Below are 12,152 nucleotides of genomic sequence, written 5' to 3'. Positions count from 1 at the left end.
TATTAGCTGCTGGAGAAGGAGAATTGTGTGCTTTTCTGAAGGAACTGGAATATATTTTGATTTCTGGCTCAATTTTATTTCCTTTTCAACGTTGCTTGTTATTCTCAGTTGTCCAGAGTGCTCTTATTGCCATCCTCTTTGTCTGTAAGTTTTAAAGAAAAGTGTAACTTTAATTGTGTATAAAATGGTTGCAGAAGATGTGAAAAAAAGTATACATTACAACAAAAAAGCAAACATTCCACAATGCTACAATAATCTCTTACATTAATTATGATTCATTTGACACATGGAAGAGTACCAAGATATCTATTCAACCATGAAATTGTGTTGTTGACTTGGGTCAATCATAGATTCTTGGCACTGCAAAGTGTTATCCTCAAAGATATCTGGATGTACTGAGGATAGATTATATTTATTTATTTATTTATTTATTTATTTATTTATTTATTTATTGGTTTGATTTATATGCCGCCCTTCTCCGGAGACTCAGGGCGGCTTACAATGCGTCAAGCAATGGCCTTCACACTTTTGTATATACCTGCTTAGTAGGGCTTTCGCCCCCCCCCAAGCGTTGTTCTTTTTTATACAAAGTCAGCTTATTGCCCCCACAATCCGGGTCCTCATTTTACCTACCTCAAAAGGATGGAAGGCTGAGTCAACCTTGAGCCTGGTGAGATTTGAATTTGCAGTAATTGCAGGCAGCTGGTGTTACTTAATAGTGCTTTAGTCTGCTGCGCCACCAAGGCTCTTGTATAAGATTTTCATCCATGGAATCCTTCCCAAGCTGTCTCTTGGTTTGTTAAAATCAGCTGCTTTAAAGTCTAAGACATTAGACTTATTTTGTGGGTGTGGCTTGGAGGCCGTGTGACTGGGTGGGCGTTGCTAGCTGGTCATGTGACTGGGTGGCCATGGCTATGTGTATAGGGACTACTCAGAGGGCTGAAAAAAGTCATTTCTGACAGGTCCTCGCACTTTTGACTGGTCCTCACACTTATGACCATCCTCACATTTATGCCCATGCAGCATTCTTAACAACCATGTCACTCATTTCACAACTGCTTCTCTACACCATGGTGATAAGATAGGGCAAAAAATGTAAAATGTGAGGACAGTCGTAAGTTTGAGGACTGGTCAAAAGTGCGAGGACCAGTCAAAAGTAACTTTTTCAGCCCTCTGAGTAGTCCACATGCACAAAAGGACTACCCAGAGTGTAGAGTGACCACATACACAAAGGTTGAGGATATATGTGGTAACTTTATTGTCTTACATAGTGACATTATATAGTTTGTTACTACAAGTTACAGCAGTACTTGGCAGCATCTCATTGGCTCACAGAATCTTTTAGGTAACTAGAACCATTACTTATAATGTAATGTAGGGTTAACACACATCCCACTTCCTATCCTCTTGTTCCTCTTGTTTATAGAGTTAGGGTCTAATGCCATTTCCTGGCGCCTACATGTGAGTAACCTTCCTTATCTGAGGTTTGCCATCCAAGATAAGGAAACATTCCTACACATAGCAGACTACAGGCTCCTATATGTCCTCTCTTTTTATTTAATTTTGAGGGAACAAAGATTTTTGTATGTATCGCAATTGATGAGGAGGCAGAGAGAGGAGCAGGACGAAACATAGTAATTAATGAGGGAATACACTGAATGAAACAACAGCAAGCAACTAACATGACAATAATAATTACAGCATAAAAAAACAACTGCTTAAGCCAGGACCAATCAGGAAGCCAATTGGTCAACCAGTCAAAAGGAGAGGAAATAGCATGAACATTATTCTGAAAATATGATTGGAGTTTAGCAAGTTCATCTTCAATGGTTTTGTTCAAAGAGTGAAAATGAACAGCACATCTACAACGGCCAACAAGTTTACAAAACCTCCTTGTGGTGCTAATAAATAGTCAATAGCAAAACGTTGCTGGAGCACATCCTGATTCAGGTCCTCAATTTCATTTTGGAGATCACAAACAATAGCAGCAGTGGCATTAATTGATTTCTCCAGGCGACATGTTAAGCCCAGGATAGAATGTCTATTTTCTTGAGCTATTATTCCAGGGTAAGCCCCTAAAGTGAGCACCCCAGTAATAGCTCCAGCCACAGCACGGCCATAGGTATTTAGAGAGGACAGTTGTGTATCAATGATGACTTCATCAGTACATGTAGGACCTAATGGAGCACGGCGCCGTCGTGAAGAAGAAGAGAGAGCACCAATCTGCACAGGTAGGGAAAAGTAGCCAATAGCAGCACACTGATAGTTTTGAGGGTGTACGTTGGTTGCATATTTGTCAAAAAAGAACCACATGTTAGGGAAGCGTTAAAAATAGGAAAATTATCAGGATACATTTCAGGCACAATATTAGGCCCATGCAAAGAAGAATTAAAGGTTCCCCAGAGCCAATAATAGTCAGTAAAATAACTATAATTCCCTACTTTCGATAAAATGTGGACTTGGTCCTGTGAATATGTTTGAGACCCCCCATTTTTCTGTCTTCTCCTCTGTCCTCTTTAAGGACCCTCAGGATATGGTCATGTCTATCTGCTATGATCAAAATGTACTCAGCAGCAGAGCTTCTTGGTCTGCGAGACTCCCCCCTCTCGCAGGCTTGGCCCTCCACTCTATCGAGGGCCTACCTCGATGACGGGCTTTGGAACCCCGAGAGGTGGCATGTCGCAAAGAGGGGGTTGCGGGGTTTTTTAAAATTGTCTTTGTCTAATTTTTTAAGGGGTTTGGGGAGGGGGGTGGGGGGTGGGATTGGAACTAGGGTTGTGGGTTTGGGGGATAACCCACCAAGGGGAGGGTCGGGCCCGGCCATGACACGCGGCAGGGTGGGTGAGAGATCCGGGGGCAATGGGGGGGTCGAGCTTGTCCAGACTGTGTCTTTACTATCAGTACTGTGAGTGGGAGGGGTAGATATGGCGGGAGCAGGGGGCCATATCATGTTAAGGGAGCACGCACCCGCTGTCTCCAAGTGGTAGGGTGCTCCGGCCCCCAAGGCTCCACCCGTTCTCCAGGTTGCACAGACCCTCACGGCCTGGGCCTTCGTCTGATGCTGTGCAACGCCAGGTCCATAGTAAATAAAGCCCCCCTCATCTGTGATCTTGTTCAGGAGGGGGGAGTGGACCTGGCGGGTATTACGGAGACTTGGTTGGGCCCAGAGGGAGGAGTTCCTCTGATAGAAATGTGCCCACCAGACTTCCATGCATTTCATCAGCCAAGGTCACAGGGGAGGGGCGGGGGAGTAGCGGTTATTATTAGAGAAGGCCTTAGGCCGAGGGAGACCACTGTTCCTCAGACGGCCGATTGTGAGTCCCTCCTTGTGAAGTGGGGCCATGGGGTTCAGATGGGCTTGCTGATCATGTACCTGGCTCCCTGCCACGTGGCAGCAGCCCTGCCCGAGCTGCTCGATGTTATAGCCGCGGTGGCGGTTGACACCTCCAGGCTTATGATCATGGGGGATTTTAACCTGCCATCGGTCGGCGAGACGTTTGAGGCGGCTCGGGAGTTCATGGCTTCCATGACGGCCATGGACCTGACCCAGCTAATTCATGACCCTATGCACATAGGGGGAAACACACTGGACCTGGTTTTTGTCTCTGGACAGTGGCTGAGTGATCTTGAGGTAGGGGATATAGTCATCGAGCCCTTGTCATGGTTGGATCACTCTCTCCTTCACCTTGACCTTCGAACCGCGGTACCCTGCCGCAGGGAGGCGGAACCGATAAGATGGTACTGCCCCAGGCGCCTGATGGAACCTGATAGGTTCCAGACGGAGCTTGGGCCAATTCCTGAGGTTCTGGCTCACGTCTCGGCTGGAGACCTAGTGGCCGCCTGGGATAGGGCAGCCGCTGGAGCTCTGGATCGAGTCGTGCCTTTGCGGCCTCTGACCCGGCGCCGATCTCGCCTGGATCCTTGGTTCACTGAGGAGCTGAGGGAGATGAAGCACCGGAAAAGATGCCTAGAGAGTAGTTGGAGGGCTAGTCTTTCTGAATCGGACTGGACACTGGTAAGATTTCATATTAGGAATTACGTAGTGGCGATAAAAGCAGCAAAATGTGCTCATTTTGCTGCTCTTATTGCATCATCAGATAATTGCCCGGCCGCCCTGTTTAGGGTGACCCGCTCCCTGCTCCACCAGGAAGCGTGGGAGGACCCCTTGGAGGGAAGAGCCAAGGATTTTGTTCAGTATCTGCATGACAAAATCACTCAGATTCAGGAAGGTCTGGACTCTGACTGGGTAGATCCAGCGGGGGTGACGGAGACAGGTCTTGAGACTGTTATCTGGGATGAGTTTGATCCTGTGACCCCAGATGTCGTGGACAGGATTCTGGGTAGATTGAACGCGACCACATGTTTGTTGGACCCGTGTCCCTCCTGGTTAGTGCTAGCTTCCCGGGAGGTGACTCCAGGGGATTATAAATGCTTCACTGGGTGAGGGTATCTTCCCCGCCGCCCTTAAGGAGGCGGTGGTGAGGCCCCTCCTCAAGAAGCCTTCCCTGGACCCGGCAATATTGGCTAATTATCGTCCAGTCTCCAACCTTCGTTTTGTAGCGAAGGTTGTTGAGAGTGTGGTTGCGGGACAGCTTCCCCGGTACCTGGATGAAGCGTCGTATCTGGATCCATTCCAGTCGGGTTTCAGGCCTGGGTACAGCACGGAAACGGCATTGGTCGCGTTGGTTGATGATCTCTGGAGGGCTCGGGACAGGGGTTGCTCCTCTGTCCTGGTCCTGTTAGATCTCTCAGCGGCTTTTGATACCATCGACCATGGTATCATGCTGCACCGGTTGGAAGAGTTGGGGGTGGGAGGCACCGTACTAAGGTGGTTCTCCTCCTTTCTCTCTGACCGGTCGCAGTCTGTGTTGACAGGGGGGCAGAGGTCGACCCCGAGGCCCCTTATATGTGGGGTGCCGCAGGGATCGGTCCTCTCACCCCTTTTGTTCAACATTTATGTAAAGCCGCTTCTGTGGTTTCGGGGTGAAGTACCATCAGTACGCTTACGACACCCAGCTGTACATCTCCATCCCGGACCACCCCAACGATGCCCTTGAAGTGATGTCCCAGTGCCTGGAGGCCATACGGATCTGGATGGGGAGGAACAGGCTCAGGCTCAACCCATCCAAGATCGAGTGGCTGTGGTTTCCGACGTCCCAATATAGTCAGCTGGTGCCATCGCTGACTATTGGGGGCGAATCATTGGCCCCTACGGATAGGGCTCGCAACTTGGGCGTCCTCCTGGATTCACGGCTGTCTTTAGAAGAGCATTTGACGGCCATGACCAGGATGATTTTTCATCAGATTCGCCTGATCCGCCAGTTGCGTCCCTTTCTAGATCGGGACTCCCTACGCACAGTCACTCACGCCCTCGTAACCTCTCGGCTGGACTACTGCAACGCTCTATACATGGGGCTCCCCTTGAGGTGCACTCGGAGGCGCCAACTGGTGCAGAGTGCGGCCGCGCGGGTGGTTATGGGAGCGATGTGGAGTTCCCATGTAATACCTCTCCTGCGCGAGCTGCACTGGCTCCCGGTGGTCTTCCGGGTGCGCTTCAAGGTTCTGATTATCACCTTTAAAGCGCTCCATGGCTTAGGACCTGGTTATTTATGGGACTGCCTGCTACCACCAATAGCCTCCCACCAGCCAGTACGCTCCCATAGAGAGGGGCTCCTCCAGGTGCCGTCGGCCAAACAATATCGGCTGTCGGCCCCTAGGGGGAGAGCATTCTCTGTAGGGGCACCTACGATCTGGAACGAGCTCCCCCTGGAGATACGGAGGATCCCAGATCTGTGCACCTTCCGCTGCGCGCTTAAGACTCTTCTAGTTCATCAAGTCGGCCTGGCCTAAATCTTCCCCCTTTTAAATGTGGAAATTTTAAATTTGTTTTATTTATTTTTTTTAGAAACTTTATTGAGGTTTTTTACAAACAAAACAGAAATAAAAAAAAAAAAGAGGAACAAAACTCACTTTGGGGTGAGATACCACCAGTACGCTGATGACACCCAGCTGTACATCTCCACCCCAGGCCACCCCAACGATGCCCTTGAAGTGATGTCCCAGTGCCTGGAGGCTGTGCGGATCTGGATGGGGAGGAACAGGCTCAGGCTCAACCCTTCCAAGACTGAGTGGCTGTGGCTCCCGGCATCCCGATATAGTCAGTTGACTCCATCACTGACTATTGGGGGCGAGTCGTTGGCCCCCACAGAGAGGGCTCACAATCTGGGAGTCCTCCTGGATAGGCAGCTGTCCTTGGAGGAACATCTGACGGCTGTAACCAGGGGGACCTTTTGTCAGGTTCGCCTGATCCCTTTCTTGATCGGGATTCCCTGTGCACAGTCACTCATGCCCTCGTCACCTCTCGCCTTGACTACTGCAACGCTCTCTACATGGGGCTCCCCTTGAGGAGCACCCGGAGGCTCCAACTGGTCCAGAATGCAGCAGCGCGGGTAGTGATGGGAGCAGCCTGGCGCTCCCATGTAACACCGCTCCTGCGCGAGCTGCACTGGCTCCCAGTGGTCTTCCGGGTGCGCTTCAAGGTGTTGGTTATCACCTTTAAAGCGCTCCATGGCATAGGGCCTAGCTATCTTCGAGACCGCCTGCTGCCACCGACAATCTCCCATCGACCCGTGCGCTCCCACAGAGAGGGCCTCCTCGGGGTGCCATCAGCCAAACAGTGCAGGCTGGTGACCCCCAGGGGGAGGGCCTTCTCTGTGGGGGCACCTACCCTCTGGAATCAATTGCCTCCAGAGATAAGGAGAATCCAAGACCTCGGTGCCTTCCGCCGTGCCCTCAAAACCTTCCTTTTCCAGCAAGCCGGGCTGGCCTAATTTTTTAAGTGTTTTTAAGTGTTTTGTTTATTGTTTTTAATTAATGGGGCCAAATTTATATATGTATATTTTAACTGTATTTTAATATTTGTACTTGATGTTTTTACTTGGCTGTTCACCGCCCTGAGTCCTCAGGGAGAAGGGCGGTATACAAATTCAAAATAAAATAAAATAAAAATAAAAACATTCAGACAAAGACATAAAACATATAAGTATAATAACATTTTCAATTACTATCAGATGTACAGTGTTTTAACTATTTACATAAATAATACTTGGTGATATCTCAGCTCACTTTTAATCAATATTTAGCACACCTTTAGGTCTTTCTTTCATTTTATCATGCAACCACTTATACCATCTTTCCCACACCAAATAATAAACTATCTTCTCATAATTTAATTCATAGGTTAATTTAGTCATCTCTGCGCACTCGAGTATTTTCTTAATTGTAAGCTCTTCTGGTGGTTGAGTTTTCTCTTTCCAGTACTGTGCATATGCCAATCTGGCGGCTGTAATTATATGGATCATTAAATGTATCATTTCCTTTCTATATGGCTTCTTTATTATTCCCAGGAGGAAAATCTCTGGTGTTAATTCAATATCTTCATCTATTATTTCATATAACCACCTCCTAATTTTATTCCAGTATCCTTTCGCTTCCTGGCATGTCCACCACATGTGAAAGAAGGTGCCTTGACCATGGCCGCATTTCCAACAGTTGGGGTGTATATTGGGGTATATTTTTGCTAGTCTGGCCGGGGCTAAATACCATCTATGGAACATTTTGTAATGATTTTCCTTGTATGTCACCGCTCTGGTCAATTTAAGATTCCTGTTCCATGCCTCCTCCCATTCTCCAAAATTTATATCACGCCCTGTATTTTTCTCCCATGCAATTATTTGGTTCTTTGTGACATCTTCAAACTTATCGTCGCCTTTAAATTTGTTTTAATTATAGGTTATGGGTAAGGCGTTTTAAATTGGGAAGCCATTTTGGATTTAATTTTTTTAAAATGTATGTTAATGTTTATATTATATGTTTTTTAATCTTGGCTGTTCACCGCCCCGAGTCCTTCGGGAGAGGGGGCGGTATAAAAATTTAATAAATAAATAAATAAATAAATAAATAAATAAATAAATAAATAAAAAAAAAATGCGTCGAGCCTTAGCATAATCATTCCAATTGTTAAGCCAAGTATGGTGAGCATAACAGCAAAAACATAAGCCTTTAGTAAATTGATTAGTACGAAGATAACGCCAACCAACAGAATTAAGTTGCATTGGCGGCTTAGAAAACAACCAAGAATAATGAATGGTTTGCAGCTGTGAAACAATAAAGGAAGAAGAAGATATTAAATCAGGTATGAAAGCAACTTGACCCAAAGCCATGGGAGGCTCATAGTACAGGGTGACATTAGTACCGTGAACCAAAAACATATATTGAGCATGATGAACCCAGAGATTAGGACTAAGTTGTATAGGCTGAGTGTCATGCAAAGCAGTAACAGAACCAAGAGAAGACAAGAGAATACAAAATGGAATTGTAACAGAATTAGCTGTAATAATAGCAAAGACAGCAGCAACTAGATTTTCAGGAGTCTGAGGTAGGGCAGCATGAGCCAACTGTTGTTGAGCTTGGTATGTTGTGGCCTTCACTTGCCCCCATGTGATTGGCGGGGGTTGTGGCCACTCAGGATTAGGAGCAAGACAATACTTCACTAACGGCTTGTCAGTGGTTTTATTGCACGAAAATGAACATTAACAGGAACATCTGAAAAAGAATCTACAAGAGTTAAATAATTCCAGGTAAACAAAGCAACAGATAGTAAATGTTGAATCTTTTGCAAATGGTATGGACCAGACTCATGCTGTAGCTGTCTCTGCAAGAAGGACTTAAAAGTTCGATGGGCATGTTCCACAATAGCTTGTCCTTGAGAATTATAGGGAATGCCATGGACTAAGATCATTTCCCATTGCTGACAGAAAAGACTAAAGTCTTTACTGATATATGCAGGACCATTGTCAGTTTTAATTTGAACAGGGCGGCCCATGATTGAAATAGTGGCTAAACAATGAGTGGCGACATCCTGAGCCCGCTCGTGACGGGATGCAGTAACCCAAAGAAAATGAGAATAGGTATCAATGATAACATGTAATTTATCATATGGCTTGAAAGAGGAAAATTGTGTTACATCCATTTGCCAAATTTGATTGGCAGAGGTACCCCGAGGGTTGACCCCACTAGGGAACGGAATGGCTGACTGTTGGCAGGAGGGACATGCTCGTATAATATCCCTGCGCCAAAGGAATATGAAACTGTTTTGCCAAAGATTTTGCATTTTGATGAAAATATGAATGACTGGTCACCGGATCAGAAAATAAAGAAGCAATTTCCTTAAGGGATTCATCTGCAATGCGGTTACCTTTGGTTAGGGCATTTTGGTAATGAATATAAAACTTCTCCAAGATAATTGGAGAAGGCAATCTGATAACTTTCAGATATCATCATAAAATGATCATGCTCAATCTTTATACGGGTGAAGGCAATGCCTATCAAATCTTGTCCAATCAGTTGCAAAGCACGCTTTCGGCCTTTTATAATCAATTCTTCTAAAGCAGACTGGTAAGGATAAATGTTTTTAGGTGGAGTAGCAGATAAATTTAACCACTCATGAATAGCTATTTTTAATGTGCTCTTAATGGTATATAAACACCCAGTAAGCAATGGAGAAGTAGGAAGAATAGCTAAGCGTAGTCCTGCTTCTATTGACTCAATTCGGTTAACATATTATTGCTTAACTTTGTCCAAGATGAGCTGTAAGCACCTTTTTTGATCATTCATTAAATGAACTGTATCACCAGGGGGTTGCGCTCCTTTTAAGGGTTGGAATAGAGGTAACATATCACCAGTTGTTATGCAGAAGAAAGGCCTAGCCCAATTAATAATGCCTAGCAACTTTTGCCATTGAACTAAAGTATAAGACTTTTGTACCTTTAAGTCAGGCAATACTGGAATAGAAGAAGCTTTCAGTAACCTAGGACCCAAGTATAGGTAAGGTTCAGTTTTCTGAATTTTATCATCTGCAATAAACAATCCTTTCTGTGCAACAATAATTTTTAATTCCTGCAGAAGGGCTATAGAATCAAACTGAGGAGCAGCTATTAAGATATCATCCATGTAATGATAAACCAAATAAGATGGAAATTTCTCACGAAATGGCTGAAGTGCAGCATCCACAAAATACTGGCACAAAGTAGGAGAATTAAGCATGCCCTGTGGTAAAACATGCCAATGATATCGTTTGGTTGGCATGCTATTATTAAAAACAGGAACAGTAAAAGCAAATTTTTCTTTATCCTGTGGTTGAAGCGGAATAGTAAAGAAACAATCTTTTAAATTGACAACCAACAATTGATAAAAATTAGGAATTAGATTAGGATTAGGAAGACCACATTGCAAAGGCCCATCGGCTGAATACATCTAATAATCTCCATTTCCCACTTTTCTTTTTAATAACAAAGACAGGAGCATTCCAGGGGCTAGTAGAGGGTTCAATATGACCAGCAGCTAATTGTTCCTGAACAAGTTACTGTAAAGCAGATAATTTTTCCACTGAAAGAGGCCACTGCTCCACCCACACGGGGGCAGTAGAGAGCCACTTAAGGGGAAGAGCCATCATCCAAAATCAATTTTGTATTCAAAAAGGAAAGGAGGTCCCGACCCCAAATATTAGTATGAATATCTGAAATATAAGGTTGCAGGGCAAAGGACTTACCAGCTGCTGTGGAGAATTGAATATCACGCACACTCTGCCAGGCTGGAGTTGAACCACCTACACCCCATAAAGAAGAAACTGACTTCTTAGGCCATTGGATAGGCCACTGTAAAGACGAAATAACAGTAACATCGGCTCCAATATCAAGCAACCCTTGAAAAGGTTGCTTATTCAAATAGAGAGTTAACAAAGGACGAAAGGAAGTAACAGACTGAAGTAAAGCCACAGAAGGAGAGGTAGAACCAAAACCAGCATCCCCACAGGTACCCCTGTGCCAGAACAAGAGACTTGATAGGGAAGCAAAAGTAATTGAACAACAGAGGATTGTTCACCCAAGCCTGAATAAAAAAAAATTCCAGTGTAATCAGAATCAATAACACCAGGGACTACAAAGCATCCTTTTTTATGAGCTGAAGATCGAGGCAAGATAAGACCCACTAAACCAGAGGGAAGAGGGCCTTTAAATTGAGAAGGAATCAATTTAACCTCCAAAGGAAATTTAAATTCCACAGATTCCTGAGTTATTAGATCGATTCCAGCACTACCTGCTGTGGCTGGGACTGCAGAGGAAAGGCTGTGGGGAGGAGACATTACTAGGGGAAAGGCACTCTTTTGGCTCTGGGTGGGTGCCGCACCCATTGGCAAGTTTCCCGACGGAAAACAGCACTGATTAGCCCAATGAAATCCTTTTTTACAAATTGGGCATTTTTTAGAAGGGCGATTTTGAGAGGCTGCAGGAGTCGAGCGACAGTCCTTTTGAAAATGTCCAGATTTACCACATTTAAAGCAATTGCCAGCAGGACGTTGCCCTTTTTGTATAGCAGCAGCTAAAAGGTGCATTTTATACGTTTGAGAGCCAATATCCTGGCAGACCCGCAGCATGTCAGCCAAAGTATAATGATTGGTAGCTTTTAAGGGCTGCAAGGCTCGCTTACAATCAGAATTGGCATTTTCAATAGCTAATTGCTGAAGAAGCTCCCCTGCAGCTTCTTGATGGTCAAATTGTTGACAAATAGCTTTAGACAATCTCTCTACAAAATCAGCATAGGGCTCCTAGCCCCCTGTCTAATGTTGGAAAAATTTGCCCGTGGTTCCCCAGCCTGTGGCACCTTTAAAAAGGCACGAAATGCACATTCAGAAACAATAGTTAAGGTGGCTGGGGGAAGCCCAGTTTGGCCAGGAACTGTAGCAAATTGACCTGAGCCAAAGAGTTGTTCCACCGTGTATGCTCCTCCACCCCCCAGAGCAGCAGCCTGGGCATGTCTCATAAATTCACTTTCCCAAACAACATATTGCATTGAAGTTAAAATCATTCGGAAAACTTGCTTCCAATCTTCAGGAACCATAGTATATCCATTTTTTATTCCTTCTACCAAGCCTCTGGCAAAATTGCCACTAATACCATAATCAGTGATAGCCTTCTTCAGTTCTCTTAAAATTTGATAAGGTGATCCTTCCCATTCCGCTATCTGCTGTCCTGCCAATTGGCCCTGGCCCTGATGATATTGGACAGGACATACAGACAACAATTTAGCAAGTTCTG

The 12,152-nt window shown here is 45.3% G+C and overlaps 1 pseudogene; it reads right to left on the bottom strand.

Annotated features, from left to right (window-relative positions):
• LOC139310043 (zinc finger protein 850-like) overlaps positions 1 to 12,152 on the bottom strand; it is a 218,579-nt pseudogene that overhangs the window by 35,095 nt on the left and 171,332 nt on the right.

The sequence above is a fragment of the Pituophis catenifer genome, unplaced genomic scaffold (assembly GCF_029215685.1).
Source record: "Pituophis catenifer annectens isolate HBS135680 unplaced genomic scaffold, rPitCat1.0.hap2 SCAF_2, whole genome shotgun sequence".
Lineage (NCBI taxonomy): Eukaryota > Metazoa > Chordata > Lepidosauria > Squamata > Colubridae > Pituophis > Pituophis catenifer.
Note: the sequence above shows the minus strand (reverse complement) of the source record. Positions and strands in the feature narration are given on the sequence as shown.